At 39.1% G+C, this 11,348-nt stretch overlaps 1 pseudogene; it reads right to left on the bottom strand.

Moving 5' to 3' along the window:
- Nucleotides 1-10,314: 10,314 nt before the first annotated feature.
- On the bottom strand, nucleotides 10,315-10,411 carry LOC119624578 (U6 spliceosomal RNA; annotated as a pseudogene).
- Nucleotides 10,412-11,348: the final 937 nt, after the last annotated feature.

Raw genomic sequence — 11,348 nt, 5'->3', positions numbered from 1 at the left:
ATACCAGAGACTGAGTAATTTACAAAGAAAAGAGGCTTAATTAACTCACAGTTCTGTGGGCTGTTCAGGAAGCATAGCGACCTCTGCTTGGCTTCTGGAGAGGCCTCAGGAAACTTACAATTATGGCGGAAGGCAAAGAGGGAGCAGGCATGTCACCTGGGCAGAGCAGGAGGAAGGGGGGCAGTGGACAGGAAGGTGCTACACACTTTTTTAAACAACCAGATCTTATGAAGACTCACTCACTATCCCGAGAACAGTATCAAGAGGATGGTGCTAAACCAGTCATGAAAAATCCCCGCCCCATTATCCAATCACCTCCCACCAGGCTCTACCACCAACATTGGGGATTACAATTTGACATGAGACTTTGTGGGGACACAGATCCAAACCATGTAAGCTTTTAAGTCTATCAGGATCCAAAAGAGGTCCCTAGTTTAATATCAAGTATCTGAAATATTTGACATGCCTTGGTAAATTGAAATTTTCTCTGGAAACTTTATGGCTTTTGTCTGCTAGAATTTTAAGGATATAAACACTATCATGTTCACAAGCCTCTTTACAAGGAGAACAAAGAAGGTTATCAACATACTGCAAGAGAGTTGACCCTTGGGGGAAATAAATGTCTGTTAAATCTGCCTTCAGTACCTGTGAAAAGTGAGAGGGGCCTTCAGTACATCCTCGAGGCATTTCTGTCCAGGTATGTTGTTGTCCTTTCCATGAGCAGCAAACAAAAATTGACTCTCGGTGTCCACCAGAACCAGTGCCTTTAAAAAGCACTACAAATGTCTATCACTGTGAAAATTTTACTTTCTGTGGAGATGAAAGTCAGGGAGGTACAGAGATCTGTAACGATACAGCGTCGAAGAATGATATTGTTATCAATGGCTCTTAGGGCCTGTGCAAATCTCCACTATTGCCATGAGGTTTCTTTACAAGAAAAATAGAAGTATTACAGGAGCGAGGGCAAAGCAGTACAAAATTCTCACTATGAGAAAGAAAATGAAGTAATTAAGGCTAAGACTTTAAAGTGGAGACAGGAGATTGCGAGAGGATTGCACTCACACTGCTAAAGGATTACAGGATATTCCAGCTGACTTGGATAACAACTGAATTCAGTGTCTGCAGCCCTTCAACATCTCTCAGCTGGGATTATCCTAATTAACTAACCAATCAGAATGGGTTTGTGTTTTAGGATTTCTGGCTAGCCAATGAACTGCCTCAAAAAACAACTTTTTGTGGAAGCCACCTAGAAATAGAAAAATAGATCAATGAAACAGAACAGACCCAGACAACAGAGCAAAGAGCAAAGTACAGCTGGGAGCTAAAAATAAAATAAAAGAAGTATTTGAAGTTACAGCAGAAAAGATGTTATTCAAAAGTGGTATAAGACTAGACTATTCTTGTGGGGAAAAAAATACTAGATACCTAGCTCATAACAGCCAAATGTAAATGTGTCTATGGGAAAAATTGGAAAATGTGTTTTAATGAACTTTAATTTGGATAGATTTTTCTTGAGATGACACCAAGAACAAGATTCAAAATGAAAATGATGACATATTTGATCCCATATATGTTTTAAATATTTGTATGAGATATTGGAAAGAAACTGTTAAGGCAACTAAAAAGTACTTGAAATCTATTCAATTGAATCTAATATTTATATTATATAAAAATTACAAACCTAAAAAAGCATCCAATTTAAAATATATTTAAATATATATTATTATATAAAATAAATATATAAATATAGGATATATTTTTTAATTGTGTGTGTATATATACATACATTCATTTAAAGCAAAATACATATAGGAAAAAAGGCTCAACTTTATTCATGATCAAAATAATGCAAACAAAATAATACTGATATATTAATTTTTACCTATCAGGTTAGCCAAGATTTAAAATGTAAGCATAAAATCCCCACAAGCTAGTAAGGCTAAGAAGGAAAGGGAAATTTCATACATCGTAGGGGTAAAATGTTTCTGGAGGGAAATGTGGCAACATTTATAGAAGTTAAAAATATAATTTTCTTTTATACAAAGAATTGCACTTGTAAGAATGGATTTTAAGAAAAAGAAAATTCATGTAAGTGCAAGGATATTCACTTTAGTATTCTGTGTAATAGTGGAAAAAATTGGAAACAACTTAATTGCTCATCAAAAGGAGGATGTGTAAGTATATCCAGGGCTATTCATATCATGGGATACTATCTGTAGTTGCATAGAAAAAAATACCCATGCTCTTCTATTAAATTACAAATAAAGGGATTCAAAACAGTATATATAAGATAATTTAATTTCTATAAGTAAAAATACATATGCATAAAATTTGGAAGGACTATAACCAAAATAAGGAAATTGGGAGAGTGTACAACTAAATATTATCAACATTTCTCTAAGTCAGTGGGAATATGGATATTCTCCTTGTTTTTATTGCTTGTCTGTATTTTCTAGCCTTTTAAAGCATTTATTTCTCTGTTAATTTTCCAAAATAAAAATTTTAAATAGGAAAAAGAGTAAAGAAAGAAACTTTTCTTTGCTAGATTTAAAATGTATTCCAACAATAACAAAGTAATAACTAAAACAGTGTAGTGCACTGGCCCAGGAAAATAACAAGCACATAAAGGATAAGAAATATGATATAAGTATTTATAAATGCATATCGATGAATATATTTTTAAAATATGTGGATATTTCAATAAGTTGTGCAATAAATGTAGGGGTTTTTGGAAAAGTCACGAAGTACCAAAAATTTACGTGACATTTATAAATGCTTAGGGGTAGGAAAATGCTTTCTAAGCATGGTATCAAAGGCAGAATCACAAAGGTAAAACAGATTTAATGCACAATTTAAAACTATCTATGTCTGGACACAGTGGCTCACTGCGAAATTCCAGTACTTTGGGAGGCCAAGGCAGGAGGATTGCTTGAGCCCAAGAGTTTGAGACCAGCTTGGCAATATAGAAAGACCCATCTCTACAAAAAGTAAAGAATTGGCCAGTCATGGTGGCACACACCTATAGTCCCAGTTTCTCATGAGGCTGTAGTAGGAAGATCGCTTGAGCCCAGGAGGTCGAGGCTGTAGTGAGCCCTAATTGCACCATTGCACTCCAGCTTTGAAGACAGAGAGAGATCCTGTCTCAGTAAATAAATAAATAAATAAATAAATAAATAAATAAATAAATAACATGTTCTATGTATTTAAAATATAGCCAAATCAAAAATAAAATGAAAATTTTGAAAAATATTTGTTAATAAATGAAAAAGACAAATGCTCATAACATACAGTTTTCACAGAATAAAAATGTAGCTATGATTATATCTCTACTGGCTGGGGTTTTTCACATCCACAGTCCACATCAGAAAACAGCAATCCTGAGTCGATTCTTCTGTCTCAGGTACTACAATTTTCAATATATTGCATATAAAATACACCCTGTATCCTGGCCCCAACTGACTGGAACAAGCACCAGTGTATGCTCTGGTTATCCTTTTTCTGACTTGGTGACAATCTTTTCTTGCCCTTCTCTGATCTACTCTGCTCTGTGTCCCAGAGGGCTGCACACATGCACGCGCACGCGCACACACACACACACACACACACACACACACTGCACCACACAGGCTCTTAGATCTCTGCATTCTGGTTGGGTCTAGCCAATTGAAGGCACCAGCGAAAGGTTGGAAGTGTGGGAAGAGAGGTTCAGGGATGTAGTCTCTGGCTTCCTCCCTGCTCCCCCTTGCACTGTGGTTCTGGCAGTGTCTGGTCCCTCTACCATTAGTGCTGTAACCAGGCAATCCCCTGCCACACATCCACCATTCAGTGACACTAATTCCTTATCACCACTTCAAGCCTAAGGTCTTAATGGGTTTATTTTTAGTTAATGTTGTTACTAGTCTCTGAGTGCCTCAACATCCCTTATGGTTCCCCTTAACTCTGCCCACACCTTGGTAAACAGCCTCTTCATTAAATTCTCTCCAAAGTCCCCACAAGTTGACCTTCATTTCCTGTAGTCCCTGCCTGAGACAGTGGATGAACACAATGCTATCAAAAATTAGCAAGGACCTGCAACCTCCTCTGAGTTGGCTTAGTAAGATTTTATGCCTAATCAGAATGATCCCCATTAAGATGACACATCTCCCTATTTATATCTCCTTCAGGTGAACTCAGAGGAAGTAGGTCACTGAGTTCCAGCTGTATCTGGATGACCCTAAACTCTTGTAATTCTCTATGATGCCAATGCACTGGAAGCCTTGGGAGTCGTAGGGGGCTTGTTGTTATAACTCAGATTTCAACAGGCTTTTCTAACTCCTTAAGACCTAGAAAAGTCTGTGAAATGTTAGCCACTGTCAGACTTATGAGACTATAAACATTGGAACAAAACAGGTAAATTATCATTACTTCCTGATGATGCTTATGAAGCCCGAGAAAATCAGCTAAAAAGAATACTATGTATAAATAATTTTTCCATAGCTGACTGGTTCCATATTTGTCATACATTATTTTTTATTCTTGATTTTTCCCTCTTCCTAATGTCCCATTGCAATGGGATCTTTGGGGTGTCACTTTTCTGGCTAGAAACTTCTGTGGCTGGCTGGTGACTCCTTTGCCCGAGTTCTTGTCCTATGTCCAGAAAGAATGAGGTACGCAAACCAGTGGAAGTTGAACAAGATGAAGAGGAGCTTATTGAGTGTTACGACAGCTCAGAGGAGACCCACAGAGGGTAGCTCCTCTCTGTAGGCAGGTAGTCCTGTCAAGTGTTCAGCTCTCAGCAGAGAGGAGGGCCTGGAGAAGGTAGCTCCTCTCTGCAACTGGTCATCCTGATGTCTGCAGCTCTCAGCAGACAGGAGGCCCTGGAGAGGGTGGCTCCTCTCTGCTGGCAGGTCATCCTGTGGTCTCTACAGCTCTCAGAAGAGAGGGTAGCTCCTCTGCAGCTGCTCATCCATTATCTCCAACTCTCAGCAGAGAGGGTATCTCCTCTCTGCAGCTGATCATCAGTCCTCTCTCCATCCTCTCTGGGCTCTGGCTGAGCCCGTGGCTTTTATGGACCTCAGAGGGAAGGAAGTGTGTGCTGATTGGTCCATGGGCAGCCATGGGTGGCAGGTCCTGGAAAAGGCACCACAAGCCCCCACTCCAGTTTGCGGGACTGGCAGCCCAGACCCCAGAATTCAGGCCCTCCCTCACCTGAAGGTGGGGCCTTACTGGGACTGCCCTCTTCTGCCCAGGAAACTGTTTGCCTCCTGCTGCCATTCATGGTGCCAAGGCTCACCCAGACTTCCCTGAGAACTGAGCAGGCACCAACAGCAGGGAGAAGCCAGGCAGGCAGTGGGAGCAGGCACTTCTGAGTCTACAAGGGCAGGGGGGCCTTCCCAGCCCCCAACAGTTCAGGGATGCTGGGAAAGGGGGAGGGTCTGGCTCCTGCTCCTGCTCCATGAAGTGGGAGGCCTGGATCTGTAGCCACAGATCTGGTTGCTGCAGCTGCAGCTGCACCTGGTAGGGCGGGGCTCCTGCCTGCTCCATGGAGCAGGAGGCTCCGGTCTACAGCTGTAGTGTGGGTGGCTGCAGGGGCACCCTGGGAGCTCCAACCCCAACTCGGAACAGGTAGGGCTCCCGCTTGTCCAAGGATCCCGCCAGCTCCATGGAGCATGCAGCCCTGGCAATGCCTCCCTGCTGCTGCCATCACCATGACCTATCAATCACTAAGTGAGCAATTCTATCTGATATTTCTTGAAACTCTCCATCTGACTCCATTTTTATTTTGACTGCCCAGACTATCCAGGGTCAACAGCAGTCAAGGCCTCTTTGTCATGGCAGCGACCCATGAGTCAGCCAAGATGAGCAGACAGGCTGCCTGAAGAGCCCACTGGGACAGAGGCTTCTGAGCTCCACTGGACCAGCAGGTGGCAGCAGGTAAATGATCAAGTGAACTGACTCATGGACATTAAAATGAAGCAGAAAACACTAGATGTGTTTGTGTGAATGCATGTGGGTGAGTGTGTGCTTAACTTTAGATCCCAGTAGGAACACATGTTCCTTTCAAATGCTTATGACGCACACAAATTGACCACAGATTCGGCTGCAAAGAAGTTTTTAATAAATTTCTAAAGATAGAAGTCATATAGAGCACAGTGTTTATCAAAATAAATTAAAACTGAAAACTGATAACAGAAAATAGAAAAAAAATCTAAGTACTTGAAAATGAATACCTCTCATAAATATCTTGAGTTTTTAAATATATTCCTTTTATGGCATAACTGGAAATGGATCACTGTCATCAAAGGAATGCATTGTATATCACTATTTGTCCAAAGTGGTTAATTGCAGAAAACTTGTAGCCTTAACACTATTTAATTTAGAGTTAGAGTGATTTATAAAATGAAACATTCAATCAAGGGGGCTAGAAAAATATCACTAATCATAAAGCAAAAAGTGGTAGAAATGAATTAACACATATAAAAGCATGAATTAAATAAATTACAGAAAACCAGTATACTTGATTTAATGAGGAAATATCTACTTCTTTGCAATAACCAATACTTGGCACATCCTGGATAAGTCTATCCAAGGGAGAAAAGAAAAAGAAAGAAAAGAGATATAAAAAGAGAAAGGAAAAAAACATAAAATTAAAATAAGGAAAAGATGTACAACCACAAATTAAAATAATTTGCTAGGTTCAGCTTGATACTATAACCATTTTATAAGAAATAATTTGAAAAAGCTAAATGAAGGAATTGTTTTCCCAACTGTTATAGAGTAATACTTCCCAATATTTTTCACACCATAGAATACATGGAAAATACTTGGAAAATTATAATGTTGCATGGCACAGTAGTGTGAAAGAAAAATTTTACTTGTGCCTAGAAGCAATAGGCATTAAAATTCTGGCCATCTCAGCACATCTGTCACCCACTTATGGCAGGCTGGTTGGAAGTTGTATTCTAAAAGTCCTAGTCTAGGCAATATGCCAAGATTAGGAGGAGACAATAAGGAAGAAAATGCTAAAATGAAGAAACAAAACAAAATCATCAAAAAGTATGATTTTTTGCAGATATTATTATGTAATTAAATGGATAGAGAAAAAAATTGGGAAAACCTCAACATAAAATCATATGCAGAAGAGTTAGAAGTGGAACTCTAAGTTCAGAATCAGTAGATACAAGCAAAAGGAAGAGGCATTAGAGATAGTCATCAGAATGATTAAATAAGGTATTGCCAATGGTTGACCAATCCCTTTTCCTCTGCTTATGCTGAGCACAAGCTCATTCCCTGTGAAATTAAAGTAGTGAGTGTGGACCCTAGGAACAGAGACTCAGGGTAATTTTCCAGGTAGGGTGGGCAAACCAAGATGAATAGATTGCACCAACAATCAAAAAAAATTTTTTTAATTATCGACATACCCACATGGCATGTTCGACTCCTCCAAATGATAAAGGAAGGCTGATCAGAAACCACATACATAGGTAAATACAGGGAAATTACCAATCAAAAAGTGAGATGGCAATCAAAAACCACCAAGCATTTGAGGAAATTCTATGCCTTAAAAGAGAGAAACTGGACAGGTGCAATGGCTCATGCTTGTAATCTCAACACTCTGGGAGGCCAAGGCAGGAGCATCAGTTGAGCCCAAGAGTTCCAGACCAACCTGGGAAACGTAACGAGACTCTGTCTCTACAGAAAATTTTTTTTTAATTAGCAGGCATGGTGGTACGAGCCTCGGCTACTCAGGAGGCTGAGGCAGAAGGATCTCTTGGCCCAGCAGGTTGAGGCTGCAGTGAACCATGATTGCACCACTGCACTCCAGCCTGGGTGATAGAGTGAAACCCTGTCTCAAAAAGAAAGAAAAAAAAAAGAAAGAAAGAAAGAAACTTAATTTCATTAACAAGAGATAATACCTAATAAAACAGATCACAAAATCAAAAAAAAGTTAAAATTACTTCAATTAATAGAAACACACATTACTAAGAAGATTATTTAATTATGTACTGTAAATACTTTAAATTATGATGACTGAAAAATATTTGAAACTTATTAGATAAAAAATGGGCTGAAAAAGGGAATAGACATGATTGAAGAAGGGACTGATGGGCTAGAAAACTAAACTTTGTTTTTACCACCTAGAAGCAGAACAGAAAGAAAAGATTTGGAAAATAAAAGAGAAAAGTGGACATGCAAAAGATATACTCAGAAACTCAACCCCTATTTATTTAAATAGAGTTCCAAAATGAGAAAATAGAGAGAATAGAGGAGAGAAAACAAAGATAACTTTAAGAACGTTTCACACAGCTTAAGAAACACAAAAGTCTTCAGATTTAAAAGTCCCATTGAGTGACAAGCGTGGTGAATGTTACAGAGGCACAAATCCAGATTCCTCCCGTGGTAAGTTTCAGAGCATCAAGAATGGAGTGTAATGTTACAGATTTTGGGCACAGGGGGAGAACATAATTTGACTCTAAAGAAATAAAAAGACTAATCTCATGATTTTCTTTAGCAACACTTTGTGATAGAATGCAATAGAAGTTCCTCAAAGTTCTAAGAAAAGTTTATTTTGAACCTAAACTACATCTAGTCAAACTAACATTGAGATGAAGTACAAAACAAAGCATTTCAAACATGCAAGATTTCAGGAAGTTTATTGCTCTCAGGTTCTCTCTGAAAGAACTATTCAAGGATCTATTCCAGCAAAAAAAAAAAAAAAAATGAATTCAGGTCAAAGGGAAATCACACACACACACACACACACACACACAAGTGATGATGTAAAACTCAAGGAAATCATATAATTAAACTCAAATAATTACTGATGCAGGCTGCAAAAAAAAATGAGTTTGGAAAGAAATCTCAGTGTCAACATGAGAGATAATAATACAAGGCAAGAGATTGGGTTTTGGGGAGAAGAAAATAAAAAGGTACTGAAGTTTTACCTTTTTTTTTTTTTTTTTTTTTCTTGAGACTGCGTCTCACTCTGTTGCCCAGGCTGGACTGCAGTTCACTGCAACCCCCACCTCCTGAGTTCAAGCAATTCCCATGCCTCAGCCTCCCAAGTAGCTGGGACTACAGGCACGAGCCACCACACCCAGTTAATTTTTGTATTTTTAGTAGAGACAGGGTTTCACCATGTTGGCCAGGCTGGTCTCAAACTCCTTGTCTCAGGTGATCTGCCTGCCTTGGCCTTCCAAAATGTTGGGACTACAGGCGTGAGCCACCGTGCCTGACCTGAAGTTTTAATCTTGCTTAGGGAAAAGGATATAGTGAATAGATATATTGACTAATTATATAAATCAACCTAAAATATTTAAAAATCAAAATTCTTAAAATTAAAATTCCTTGGCCAGGCGCAGTGGCTCACTCCTGTAATCTCAGCACTTTGGGAGGCCAAGGCGGACAGATAATGAGGTCAGGAGATAGAGACTATCCTGGCTAACACAGTGAAACCCCGTCTGTACTAAAAATACAAAAAATTAGCCAGGCTTGGTGGCGAGCACCTGTAGTCCCAGCTACTTGGGAGGCTGAGGCAGGAGAATGGCGTGAACCCGGAAGGCAGAGCTTGCAGTGGAGGCAGAGCTTGCAGTGAGCCAAGATCGCGCCACAGCACTCCAGCCTGGGCAACAGAAGGAGACTCCATCTCAAAAAAATAAAAATAAAAAAAAATAAAATTCCTTAATTGTAATTTTTAAATTCTTTAAAATTGTGGTTCTATTTTAATTTGGTTGTACTTTCTTCTTGATTCTTGAGACAATCACTAAGGATAGATAATTTTACCCCTAGAAATACTGTTTCACTTCATGAGAGATTATTTCAAAAGTTATCTTCAGCCCCCATGGCACCCTCTCACTCGCCTTAGCCAGTCCATCACTAATGGTCATGCCAGTTTCATCCCAATACCTCCCCAGTCTATCTGTCTCTTTTGTAACCACCACAGTTCAGCCCATCACACCTCCTACCTGGACAGCCTCAATAGTCAGCCAACTGGAATCCCCGTATCAATGTCTGTTTCCCATTGCCTACACTGCAACTTCTCAAAGATCTTCTCAAAATGCAAATCTGTTCATGTCTGCTCTTGGCTTAAAACTTTTTGATGTCATTAGGTATATACAAGAGACTTCAATTATAATCGAGGTCATATTATTTAAAAGCATTATCCAATTATCGTATTCCATTTAAGTTCGTAGTAGTTACATGAATATTTATTACATTATTCTCTGTCATCTATATATGAAACATTTCTCACATGAGAAAAACAGCCAAAAGTTCAAAACAAACAAAAAATCAAAATCAAAACATAGCAACAGAGATTTTTCAATTGCATCCTTAATGAAGTATTGAAGTTTCCTATGTCCAATCCTTGCTCATGGGCCATGCTAATCTTCTCTGTATCCAATTTTAGTACATGTGCTCCCGAAGCGAGCACTGTATGTCTAAACCTAAGACCTCCTCAGTTATGATATTAATACTTCTCCTACTTCTTTGAGTTCTTTGTCTGAGATTTCTTTTTGCCACAGAGCTTTTGTTGTTTCTGCCCATGGCTCTCTCTGCCACCTACTCTCTACAAACTCCCTGGTTAATTCCTATTTAAACTTCAGATTTAAATGTAAATATCACTTTCTTGGAGATGTCTTTCTTAACCTATCCAACCTAGGTCAAGATAGATAGATCAATAGATAGATGATTGACAGATAGATGGTCTTATTGATTTGTATTACATATTCCTCCAAACACCTATTGGTTTGTGATAATGTGCTGATTTATGTAACTATTTTATGTATGTATTTTGCCATTTACTATAGGCCCCATATGGGCAGGAACAATGTCTGTTTCGGTTCCTTATTTTCAAGTCTAGCATGGAGTGACCCCTTGGTAAGCATGAATTGAATGAAGAAGAAAAGGGACATGCTGTGCCTAGGATATGGTCAAAACTCAGAACCTGGAGTTAAAGGGAAAGGCATTCTGTTGCCTCTCCTGCCACTTAGCTTTGGACAATGTGCGTGTGAGTTGAATGAAGAAAAAAAGGGACATGCTGTGCCTAGGATATGGTCAAAACTCAGAACCTGGAGTTAAAGGGAAAGGTATTCTATTGCCTCTTCTGCCACTTAGCTTTGGACAATGCAGTTAAGCCTTCCCAGCTAGGTTTCTTCATGAGTAAAATGAAGGTAATAGTAGTGCCCCTGCTACAGGACCATTAAATGAGAAAGCTCAGCAGTGTACCCGGCTCATGGTAGACACTCAAATCATTATTCATTATATTTTCATACTTCTGTATTTTTCTTCTTTTGTTACAAAATTTTCACACTGACATGTTCCCCCTCTCTGCTTATGCTCTTCTGATTGTAATGTGTTGATCTTTTGTG

This window comes from Chlorocebus sabaeus, chromosome 1 (assembly GCF_047675955.1).
Source record: "Chlorocebus sabaeus isolate Y175 chromosome 1, mChlSab1.0.hap1, whole genome shotgun sequence".
Taxonomy (NCBI): Eukaryota; Metazoa; Chordata; class Mammalia; order Primates; family Cercopithecidae; genus Chlorocebus; species Chlorocebus sabaeus.
Note: the sequence above shows the minus strand (reverse complement) of the source record. Positions and strands in the feature narration are given on the sequence as shown.